At 31.4% G+C, this 13,727-nt stretch overlaps 1 long non-coding RNA gene across 1 annotated transcript in view; it reads left to right on the forward strand.

Moving 5' to 3' along the window:
- The first annotated feature begins 754 nt into the window (after positions 1–754).
- The window catches only part of LOC118768438, a 29,643-nt gene continuing 16,670 nt past the window's right edge, over positions 755–13,727 (forward strand). Inside the window, exons 1-2 of the long non-coding RNA XR_005004280.1 lie at positions 755–800; positions 6,920–6,926. This is a non-coding gene — a long non-coding RNA (uncharacterized LOC118768438). The remainder of the gene's footprint in view (positions 801–6,919; positions 6,927–13,727) is intronic.

The following is a 13,727-nucleotide window of genomic DNA, read 5'->3' on the forward strand; positions in this document are numbered from 1 at the left end:
CCATGGATAGACAAGAATGTCTCTATTTTCACGGTGCAGCTATTTCATTGCTTGTGGAAAAATTGGAACGATTTATATAATCCCTTCCTCTGAAGTGTAGTTCACACTTTCGTAATTACATTTTACCTGCTGGCACTTTCATTCTCTTGTTGTTCAATTAAGTGCTTATTCCTATATAACTCATCTTTTTTCAACTGCTTTATCCTCTCTTGAGGAGTCATTTTCGTTTCTTCTTCGTCTTCTTCTACCACTTTGCTACATATATACTATCCCTGATTTATTTTCCTTCACCATCCCCCTCCTCCTCCTCCCCCTCATCATCATCATCAGTATCATCTTCAGCGCTATCATATTTATAGTCCTTCTGCTAATCATATTTTCGTATTCACTAATCGTTATAATTTATCTTGTCATCATAACTATTTCCTTCCACCATTTACTCTGCTATTTCTAGCATGCAGAATCATCATCACCTTCCTAATCAAAGTCGTCATTAACCAATTCATCGGTAGCCTTTCTCATTGTTTTCGATAATAATCATCATCATTATCCCCCTTTTCCTCCTCACCGTCATTATTATAACATTTACCATCAACATCGCCACCCTCCTCCCCCTCATCATCATCATCATCATCCCTGCCATTTCCTCTTTTCTTTATATGATTCTGAAGATACAAGATCTCATATTTTATTAGAAATCTTTTTAATACTCTTTCTTTTTAACTGTGTTTTTTATTTCAGAGATTTCGATACGAATAAGATCACGACTATCCAAGAAGCAGCCTTTCAAAATCTTCCAAGTTTACGCTGTTTGTAAGTTGGATCAGTTTTTTTGATATTATTTTATTCACAAAATTGTTCTATAAATTTAATGTCTATCATTCTTTCTCTCGCTCTATCTCTATCTTATGTTCTGCTACTGTATTCCTGTTTGAATGCGTATGAAGGTGTCTACGATTGTTTCTCCCTATCCCTCTCTTTCTGCTCCACTCTTCGACTTACTTTCGTTTTCTCATTCCTTTTTCTTTCTCTTGGTCTCTCTTTCCATTCAACTAATCACGTGAAAGCATTACAGTCACGTTCCTTCTACCTTAGAGAAAGCGTTACCGACGGACTAATTAACATAATGACAAGCAGAATTATTATAAGATCAGAAATATTATATTTAGGTTTTCTTCATGACAGACTTCTTCGTTTCCTCCTTATTTTTTACATCATTGCTCATCATCATCATCATCATCATCATCATCATCATCATCTTCATCATCATCATCATCATCATCATCATCTTCTTCTTCTCCTTCTTCTTCTACTACTACTACTACTACTACTACTACTACTACTACTACTACTGCTGCTGCTGCTGCTTCATCGTTGTTTCCTTTTTCGGCCTATTCTTCATCAACTTTCTCTTATGTTAGTCATCTTCTTCATAAGATCACGATATGACATCCAATGTCATTTCCACAAACTAAACGTCTCTCTTATCTTGTTTATTTACCCTCATTCTTCTACAATTCATATTGTCTTGCAATTTGTGTGTGCCTGTGTGCAAGAAAGTGGGAATATATGTGTGGGCTGGAAGTGAGAGTGTGCGTTCATACATCAGGGTTTGATAACGTATATATAGGTGTATGTGTTTATGTGCATTTATACATTTATATATATATATATATATATATATATATATATATATATATATATATATATATATATAATCAAAATAAGCAACAAGAATGACTCCGGTAATTTGGTACGATCGTTTCGCACTACATCATTTTATTAAATGTTGTAAGTATTACAACAGTATTAAAATGTTGAGCACTCATCAGCCATTATTAGAGGTTTTCCATTAATACATAATTTTCATATCAAGTCGCAACATTATAGAGAAGGTAGATGTATAGAGAAAGATGTGGATTTAAATTTTAAGAACATTTGAGGTAGTCAACTGACTGACTAAGATTCAGTTGTTCCAGACTACTGTAAGGTTCTGAGAGGGAGAATGAATGAATGAAAGGCGACAATAAAGATTTTCTATTTATAGAAATGGGGTGAGATGGATGTCAGAGCTCCATATAAAGGAATTTATGTAGAAGACAGGAGTGTCACAACTAAATGCCAATTACTACTATTTGATGAACAGATCCAGCGTTAGGAGAACTAGGTCAATGACAAATGGTCACAATAACATTCACAGAGAATGCAGAGACCTTATAAAAGCCATGCACATCATCACAACAATCAGCCTATAGGGTCCGAGTACTTTGACACGTTAGAATAAAGGGAAAATATATATATAAAATTTATTCAATTCATAGAAAAGACTATCACTTATTATGAGTAGGCATAGTACTTATTAACTGGGGGAAAATCCTTATTAATCAAATGAATATATTAGGGGTCAAAATATATACTAGGAAAGATGGAAGAGGTCACAATAACATTCACAGTTGGTCTATAAGTTCCGAGTACTTTGACACTTTAAAATAAAGGAAAAAACATAACTCTAAAATTTATTCAATTTGGAGAAAAAGTCTATCACTTATTATGAGTAGGCATAGTACTTATTAACTGGGGGGAAAAGTCATATTAATCAAGTGAACATATTAGGGGTCAAAATATATCCTAAGAAAGATGGATAAGGAAAAATCAAAGAAGCAAGAAATTCGTAGGTTTAGTAGTAGGTGGTTTAATAATATGAAGAGAGGTAATTTAGAAGAGTAAATTATTCAGATTTCATAGATAGTGAGTTGATATTAATGAATTAAAATATAGGATCTGTTGGAAATAATATTTACTACCTGCGGATAAAGGTAATTAGTTAGGTAATAATATCTTAGGTTAATTATATGTTAAGAAATTGAAGTGAGATAATCAAGATGAACCAAATAGTTTCCCTAGGGACATAGTATTAATACTTTTTAGTATTGGAGAACACTATAAATATAAGAATTTAATTCTAAGTTTGCAATGAAGTTCTTTAGTCATATATGAGTGTTAAACTAAAACCAGTATGGTATATTCGTTCATATTAGGTTAAATATATTTCGTAAAGATATCTTAGACTAATTATATATTAAGAAATGGAAGTGAGATAATCAAGGGGAACCGAATAGTTTTCTTGGGGACATAGGATTCATATTATTTAGTATTCATACTATTTGGAATTCATACTATTTAGGATTCCAACTATTTAGATTCATACAGTTTAATTTTAGAAAAAAGAAGAATTCAATTTTAAGTTTGCAGTGAAGTTTTCTTAGTCATCTATGAATGTTAATTTGAAAGCCAGTATGGTATATTCGTTTTTATTTGGTTAAAAATAAGTAAAATTTGAAAAATTTAGGAATATTCAGAATTTTATTCTTTAAAGTATTTAATCGTACGGGTCGGGTCGTACGATGTATACAAGATAATCCTTGTTCCAAACGGTAATTCAACAGATTTGTATTACTCTGATGTTTCAAAATTCATAAGTTTCCATAGAACAAAGTTGACAACCATCCCTACTATTTCAATAAGGTTGTTCTCTTCTTACTATATCCCATTTTAGATTGAATTCTATATTATTTGTTTATAGTTCCCAAATTTTACTAGACAATGTTGTGCGACCTGCTTTATGTTTGAGCCTAACGGAGGAAAAATTATTGTTTAGACGTTTTTTTAAAATCTAGCGAACAACCGAAATAAAGAAAACTGTTGTTAGAAGTTATTATCGTGCATTTATAAATCACGTTTTGGACCGAAAAACGGCCAGATACCGGACATTTTGATCTAATCCTATAATTACAACTGGGGGGGGGGTGGATAGCTTCCAGTACTAGTATTATTTAAGGACAGTTCACTTTCATTACTGTTATCTGAATTATGGTTAGTATTAGTATTATTTTCACTCTTAGTAATTACGTTGTTATGTAAATTAGGGTTACTAGTTATTAATCCATCCTCATTATCATCACCTACCATACTTTTATCTATACTATCTATATTATTGGTATTGTTATTATCACTATTTACATCAATGTTGTTGTTATTATTATTATTATTATTATTATTATTATTATTATTATTATTATTATTACTTTTACAATTATTATTATTATCATTGTCGTTACTATTCATTCTATTCCTAGCTAACTTAATGTTTTTAAGCTATTATGGTAGCCATATTTGGGAGTGTAGAATATTCAGGGGTGATTGGATAACTTATTTACATATCTGCTAACTTCACTCTCCTTTCTAAATGGGTAATGTAACTTTGAGTTTAAGTCTAAGGTAACGTCTTGGAAATTGTTGTTATTTTATATAAGTTTAGCATATATATATATATATATATATATATATATATATATATATATATATATATATATATATATATATATATATATATATATATGTTTGCGTTTGTCTGATGTGTGACTATAGTACTTGTATTTATATTCTTTTATTCCCACTTCTTTCCCTATTCTGATATAACACGTTATTTTTCTTGTCCTAATATATCTTGTTTTCCTGCATTTATCGTCTTCATCATAAATTTTCTCTACATTTATCTTATTCATAATTTTCTGGTTCTTCTGCTTTTAATTTTTTCAACTGCTTTCTCCTCTCTTCATGAATCATTTTCGCTTCTTCTTCTTCTTCGTCTTCTTCTTCTTCTTTCTTCTTTCTTCTCTTCTTCTTTCTTCTTTTTCTTCTCTTCTTTTCTTCTTCTTCTTTTCTTCTTTCTTCTTCTTCTTCTTCTTCTTCTTCTCTTCTTCTTTTCTTCTTCTTCTTCTTCTTCTTCTTCTTCTTCACTATATTTATCCGTTCTATGATTTATTTTCCCTCACCTTCTTCGTTATTCTTATCAATTTCTAATTTTTCATCACATCTTTCATCATCATCATTGTCACGATCGTTACAATCATCATCATCATCATCATCATCATCATCATCATCATCATCATCATCATCATCATCATCATCATCATCATTATCATCAGTATCATCTTCAGCGCTATCATATTTATAGTCTCTCTGCTAATCATATTTTCGTATTCACTAATCGTTATAATTTATCCTGTCATCATGACTATTTCCTTCCACCATTTACTCTGCTATTTCTAGCATGCAGAATCATCATCACCTTCGTTATGAACATCATAATAATCAACGTCGTCATCACCAATTAATCGGTAGCGTTTCTCATCGTTTTCGATAATAATCATCATCATTATCCCCCTTTTCCTTCTCACCGTCATTATTACAACATTTACAATCAACATCGCAATACTCCTCATCATCATCATGAACATCATCTCGGCCATTTTCTCATTCACCGTCCTCTTTTTATTAATATCATTCTAAAGTTACAAGATTTAATATTGTATAAGAAATCTTTTTAATACTCTTTCTTTTGGACTGTGTTTTATGTTTCAGAGATCTCAGTAGGAGTAAGATCAGAATCATCCAAAAAGGATCCTTTCAAAACCTTCCAAGTTTAGAGGAAATGTAAGTTAATTAAGTTTTTTGATATTTTATTTATGAAATTTTTCTCGGAACTTGATGACTTATAATCTTCCCTTTTCTCTCTGTATCTCTAACTAATTTTCTGCTACTATTTTCATGTTAGAGTGTGTATGAAGGTGTCTATGAGCGTTTGTGTCTGTATGTGTCTGCATTAATGTCTAACATTTTGTGTATCAGTGTACGATTGTACGTGAATATGTATGTTTGTATTTGTGTCTGTAGGTGGGCATATTATGAAATATATCTTTATACAGTATATATCTATACTTTCTTCAAGAAAAGAAAGTATAGAAATATATTCATCCTCACTCTTTTGAGATACTGATTCAATAATATGAATTATTTTAAACACTACAATTACATGACGTGCTGAAGCTGGTAGTATCATTTTATATTTGTACAGTGTGCTACAGCTGGGGCAATTTGATCAAACTGTCTAGTGTGATGGCTGCATATGCCGTTTCAATTTCTTTAGGAAGGATTTTAATGTAGCTAGTCGTTCACAACATAAAACAACGTTTGGTGTGTCCCTCGTACGTTTGTGTCTGTGTGTATGCCTGATAATTTTACTTTTTTTGCTACTTATATTACTTTTTATTCATCACCGACTTCTTCGTTGTTATTGTTGTTGTTGTTGTGTTTGTTCTTCTTCTCTTCTTCTTCTTCTTCTCCTTCTTCTTCTTCTTTCTTCTTCTTCTTCTTCTTCTTCTTCACCTTCTTCGTACTAAAATTATTATTATTATTATTATTATTATTATTATTATTATTATTATTATTATTATTATTATAACTAACGAAATACATTATAATCGAACCAAGTGAAACCGAGTTTAGTGAGCAGAGAACTTTTTGAAATGTCAACTGATGAGAATCATCTGCAAAGAAAGATGCACCTCGGCCAATCGACCATTATCTCATCCGTGAGGGGCCGATTGAAGACGGGTTGAAACGGCAGTAATGATTAACGAATCTCGTAAAATCCATTTTCCATTTCTGTCATATGTGTGTGTGTGTGTATTGTGTGTGTGTACGTATGTGTGAGTGTGTGTGTGTGTGTGCGTGTGTGTGTGTGTGCATACGCTTTGGCGTTGGCATGGCTGTGTGATAAGAATTTTGCTTCTGTATTCAGTCCTTCTGCGTGTACTCTGCTCTCCAGCCGAACAAACCCGTGTATCTTAATTAATTGGGTTCACGGTAACTGAAGGAAACCCGTCGTATATATAAATTTTCTGAACTAGTGATGTTTAATAAAAGTAACTTATGTTACCTGAGCAATAATAAAACTTCCTCAGCTTTTCTGACACTTTTGTAATCTCAACAATGGTATTAAATTCGCCCTGAGCTGATTTTTCATCTTGAAGAACAGATACAAGTCAGCAGGTGGTAAATCTGGATAATAGAGCAGGTGCAGAGTCGATTGCATGTTGTTTTTGGCAAGAAACTCATGAGTGAGGTGATAGGTGCATTGTTGTCGTGAATAATTCAATACTTTGCGAATCACAGATACGGGCATTTTTCCCGAACGTCCGCCCTGAAAAAGCTCCCAATGCACAATACCGAGGATGTCGGGAAAAAATGATGAACATGCTCTGGATTAAGCTGTAATTTTTTCGTGCGCCCGTACACTCGAAACATTACGTACGACCCACTATCTCACCGCCATAAGTTTGCCGAAGCATGCTCAATCTCTCTGTAGCAGACTCCCCAATTTTAACGCAAAATTACACTTTCTTCATTTCTTCCAATTTCCTGTTCATGACAAAAATCGGAGATTACAGTATCACCGAAATGCAAATTCCACATCTTGCGAAGTATATACAGCGATGTCACTCAGCAGGGTGCCGCATGAAGGTCACTGCTAGCTACCACCGCGCATACAATTGTATGCAGCCCTCTTGTGGCGCGTTATAGAACTCGTTCGTGAAATTTTGAAACGACCACGTACATGCATATACATGCATACATATATATATATATATATATATATATATATATATATATATATATGCATATATTATATATGCATATATATATTATATATACATATATACATATATACATGCATATATATATGCATATACATATATATATATATATATATATACATATATATATATAATATATATATATATTATATATATATATATATATATATATATATATATATATATATATATATATATATATATTATATATACGTCTTTCTTCCGAGGTCAAACTACTCGTTCTGCTGGACTAGCCACCTAACAGGATACAGTCATGGATCAGATCTAATTTCGATTCATCAAAAAAATGATGACGTGTTTCTTCCGTGGCCGAACTGTCGTTCCGCTTGGCTGGTTTCCTAACAGGATACAGTTAGGAGTCTTTTCACTATATTCATTGAGACTGGGTTTTGATTGGTTTGGACCTATATGACGTCAGTGAACAGTGCAAGTGACCAGAGCTTAGCTGAGCTGATATAAATCCAACAATCACAAAATTTACCAAAATTATGCGAGCAGACACCGACCAAAAAGCATTACTGTTGCTCCCATTGGAACACAAGGTAAAATCTAAAATGAACTCCTCGCCTTTTCAAGAACATGAATTTTTTATATTTGAGTCTATTGAATATTATATATGAATTTTTTTATATTTGACTCTATGGAATATATGTCACAATTATGAACTATTACATCATACTCTTTAAACATATAGCATGGACTCTCTTTATTATATATAAAAAAAATTTTTTTGATAAGGTTCGTCACTTCAAGAACCGAAACATGTTAAATTTAAATTTGTCTAATATAGCAGCATTTTCAAACTTCATTTTTTACAAATATATATATATATATATATATATATATATATATATATATGCACTAATAAATATTCATACATGCATACATCTATCTCATATACATACATCTGCTTGCAGTTGTGTATTTATATATATATGTAAATATATAACTATATCTATATTATCTCTCTCTCTCCCTCTCTCTTTCTATTTATCTATCTATCTATCTATCTGTCATCTACGAGACGACAACGCTGCCATTTAACCAGAGGAACACATCAGTTGATTTATTCAGTTCGCTTCTCATACTCGATATTTAGTGCAATCGGGAGATAACACCTGCTTCCCTAGCTTCAAGACTCTACCCAACAGGTCTCGATCTGTATTTGATCTCCTTGGAGGTGGGTAGTCGTGGCCAGGCATGTCAAGTGTTTACTTCGATTGCCATATATAGAAAATAGTGTCCTTGGTTGTGTGACTAGGACACAAAAATGTTAGAAAATCTCTGTTCATGAAAGAAGCTGTAGAAGAAGCAAATAATATTGCCCATGTTCACTTTACACTGGCTAAAAATATGTGATATATATATTCATGCATGTATTAAGACATTATACATATCAAATTACACATAAACACATACCTATAGTTATGTACATATATGTGTGTGTGCATGTGCGTGCGTGCGTTCGTAATGCTTTCTTCTGTATGTATCAGTGTGTGTGTATGTGTGTGTGTGTGTGTGTGTGTGTGTGTGTGTGTGTGTGTGTGTGTGTGTGAGAGTGAGTCTAAGAAAAATCATATTTATTAACGGAAATGTATGCTATTAAAATCTATTATATTGCATACAGTTATTACATTACCGTGTCGCCTTAATGAAATACATTATACACAAGCATACACACACACTCAAACTAAGCGATAAATTCATAGAGTGGAAAATTTTGCGTTGAGAATATGAAAGACATAGGCCGAGAGAGAGTGAGAGGTAGAGAGAGAGAGAGAAATCTTTTTTGTTTCTGTCACAGATTTTGAAATTTGGTATATTGATGAATTCCTTCACAATATATATATATTTAAGGTATCCCAGAAGGTGGTTTATATAGAGACGATGCTTTGTTTATTGTACCTAGCAACAGTAGATCAAGTATTGAGAGTATAAAAAAGAAAATTAGTCAATTTTTCAAAGATTTCATCCTAGGCATTACGTATGAACCTAACACCAAGATAGTGAATTTCCTAGACTTTACGTTAGACTTAAATTCAAAGTTACATTACCCATTTAGAAATGAGGGTGAAGTTACCAATTACGTAAATAAATCATCCAATCAACACCCGAATATACTAAAATCAATAGCTAAAAATATTTCTCAGAGAATTTCAAAATTATCATCAAATAGTGAAATCTTTGACTCTCACTCTAATCATTATAATGTTGCATTATCTAAGGCTGTATATGACCAGGAAATCACCTTCCTAGATCTTGATAACATAAATCTCCTAAACAATGAAGTGACTGTAAGTGGCTCAAGTAATATAGAATTTCATACCCTAAATAAACTTAAGTCAATAGAAGAAAAGAACCTAGTGTATAAACCTAATTATAAGAATAGAAATAGTAAATAGATCATAAATAAATATGAAAATGCTAACCTAGTTAAAATAAACGTGAATAACTACACAAAAATTTCTGCCACAAAGTAAAAACCCAATAGGCATAAAAATAAGCCTAAAACGAATAATGATTCTCGTATGAATACTGATAGCACTAATCTTTCCCACTCTTACTCAAACAAAAAATATAAAAGAAAAAATGTCATTTGGTTAAATATCCCCTTCAACTAGGCGATCTCGACGAATATGTACAGTAGATTTATGTCTATACTGGAAAAAAACTTCTCAGCCTCGCATAACTATTATATAATAATTTCTAAGAAATCAGTGAGAATATCATATTCTACTCTCCCAAATATGGCTACCATAATAGCTAGACTTGACAGTAAAAACATTAAGTTAGCTAGGAATAGAATGAATAGTAACAACAATGATAGTAATAATAATTATAAAAATAGCAATAATAATAATAATAATAATAAGAAGAAGAAGAAGAAGAAGAAGAAGAAGAACATTGATGTAAATAGTGATAATAATAATAATAATAATAATAATAATAATAACAACAACATTGATGTAAATAGTGATAATAACAATACCAATAATATAGATAGTATAGATAAAAGTATGGTAGGTGATGATAATGAGGATGGATTAATAACTAGTAACCCTAATTTACATAACAACGTAATTACTAAGAGTGAAAATAATACTAATACTAACCATAATTCAGATAACAGTAATGAAAGTGAACTGTCCTTAAATAATACTAGTACTGGAAGCTATCCCCCCCCCCCCAGTTGTAATTATAGGATTAGATCAAAATGTCCGGTATCTGGCCGTTTTTCGGTCCAAAACGTGATTTATAAATGCACGATAATAACTTCTAACAACAGTTTTCTTTATTTCGGTTGTTCGCTAGATTTTAAAAAAACGTCTAAACAATAATTTTTCCTCCGTTAGGCTCAAACATAAAGCAGGTCGCACAACATTGTCTAGTAAAATTTGGGAACTATAAACAAATAATATAGAATTCAATCTAAAATGGGATATAGTAAGAAGAGAACAACCTTATTGAAATAGTAGGGATGGTTGTCAACTTTGTTCTATGGAAACTTATGAAATTTTGAAACATCAGAGTAATACAAATCTGTTGAATTACGTTTGGAACAAGGATTATCTTGTATACATCGTACGACCCGACCCGTACGATTAAATACTTTAAAGAATAAAATTCTGAATATTCCTAAATTTTTCAAATTTTAATTATTTTTAACCAAATAAAAACGAATATACCATACTGGCTTTCAAATTAACATTCATAGATGACTAAGAAAACTTCACTGCAAACTTAAAATTGAATTCTTCTTTTTTCTAAAATTAAACTGTATGAATCTAAATAGTTGGAATCCTAAATAGTATGAATTCCAAATAGTATGAATTCCAAATAGTATGAATACTAAATAATATGAATCCTATGTCCCCAAGAAAACTATTCGGTTCCCCTTGATTATCTCACTTCCATTTCTTAATATATAATTAGTCTAAGATATCTTTACGAAATATATTTAACCTAATATGAACGAATATACCATACTGGTTTTAGTTTAACACTCATATATGACTAAAGAACTTCATTGCAAACTTAGAATTAAATTCTTATATTTATAGTGTTCTCCAATACTAAAAAGTATTAATACTATGTCCCTAGGGAAACTATTTGGTTCATCTTGATTATCTCACTTCAATTTCTTAACATATAATTAACCTAAGATATTATTACCTAACTAATTGACCTTTATCCGCAGGTAGTAAATATTATTTCCAACAGATCCTATATTTTAATTCATTAATATCAACTCACTATCTATGAAATCTGAATAATTTACTCTTCTAAATTACCTCTCTTCATATTATTAAACCACCTTCTACTAAACCTACGAATTTCTTGCTTCTTTGATTTTCCTTATCCATCTTTCTTAGTATATATTTTGACCCCTAATATGTTCACTTGATTAATATGGCTTTTCCCCCAGTTAATAAGTACTATGCCTACTCATAATAAGTGATAGACTTTTTCTCCAAATTGAATAAATTTTAGAGTTATGTTTTTTCCTTTATTTTAAAGTGTCAAAGTACTCGGAACATATAGACCAACTGTTGTGATGATGTGAATAGGGTTCGTAAGGTCTCTGCATTCACTGGGAATGTTATTGTGACCTCTTCCATCTTTCCTAGTATATATTTTGACCCCTAATATATTCATTTGATTAATAAGGATTTTCCCCAGTTAATAAGTACTATACCTACTCATAATAAGTCTTTTCTATGAATTGAATAAATTTTATATATATATTTTTCCCTTTATTCTAACGTGTCAAAGTACTCGGACCCTATAGGCTGATTGTTGTGATGATGTGCATGGCTTTTATAAGGTCTCTGCATTCTCTGTGAATGTTATTCTGACCACTTGATATGGACCTAGTTCTCCTAATTCTAAGACTGTTCATCAAATAGTAGTAATTGGCATTGTGGTGTGACAATCCTGTTCTCCACATAAATTCCTTTATATGGAACTCTAACATCCCTCTCACCCCATTTCTATAAATAGAAAATTCTTTATTGTCTTCTTTCATTTGTTCTTTCCTCTCAGAACCTTACAGTAGTCCGGAACAACTGAATTTTAGTCAGTCATTTGATGGGCTCCACTACCTCAAATGTTCTTAAAATTTAAATCCACATCTTTGTCTATATATCCACCTTCTCTATAATGTTACCACTTGATATGTAAATTATGTATTAATGGAAAACCTCTATTAATGGCTGATGAGTGCTCAGCATTTTAAAACTGTTGTAATACTTACAACATTTAATAAAATGATGTAGTGCGAAACGATCGTACCAAGTTACCGGAGTTATTCTTGTTGCTTATTTTGATTATATATATATGTATACAAGTATACGTACGTATGTATGTATATATATATATATATACACGTAAACGTACGTATTTATATATATTTTAAAGATTTACAAAAAGGAAAATGTCAGTCATTTTACAACAACTGTCAAGAACTCAGATGTCAGTTAAATACATTTGAAATCTGATGATTACTACGAACGTATGAAAGCGCTAATTTAACTTTATGAATATTACAAAATATTTTCGAATGTTTAACACATTTCAATATTGGAAAACATTTTTTTTTAAATAGCGTGATAGGAAACGTGAAAACCAGACCGTGTTTTAACTTTATTCCTCAGACTTTCTCGGATTTTGATTATATTCTTTGAGGAACTGAAAGGGTAGGTGCTAGATTCCATTTGTACAGTGAATTACAGCTAGGCCAATTTGTCGAGCTGTCTAATGTGATCGCTGCACATGCCTTTTCAGTTTCTTCGAGAAAGATGTTAGTGTAGCCAGTTGTCCACCATATAAGAGAGCGTTTAGGGCGATCTATGTACGTTTATGTCCATGTGTATGTATTATTTATATTTTTGTTTTTATTCTCCTTCATTTACTCATCCTCAATTTCCGTGTTATTGTTCTTCTTGTCCCTCCTGTTGTTTATCGTCTTGCTTCTCTAATTGTTTTCCCCACCAACATCTTCGTTGTCGTTGTCATTGTTGCTATTGTTGTTCTTCTTCTTGTTTTCTTCTTGTTTTTCTTCTTCTTTTCTTCTACTTGTTTTCTTACTTACATATATACTCGCACACACGCACACATATATATATATACATACATATATATATAATATATATATATATATATATATATATATATATATATATGATTGCTTCAGGTTGACAGACGATA

The sequence above is a fragment of the Octopus sinensis genome, linkage group LG29 (genome assembly GCF_006345805.1).
Source record: "Octopus sinensis linkage group LG29, ASM634580v1, whole genome shotgun sequence".
Classification (NCBI taxonomy): Eukaryota; Metazoa; Mollusca; class Cephalopoda; order Octopoda; family Octopodidae; genus Octopus; species Octopus sinensis.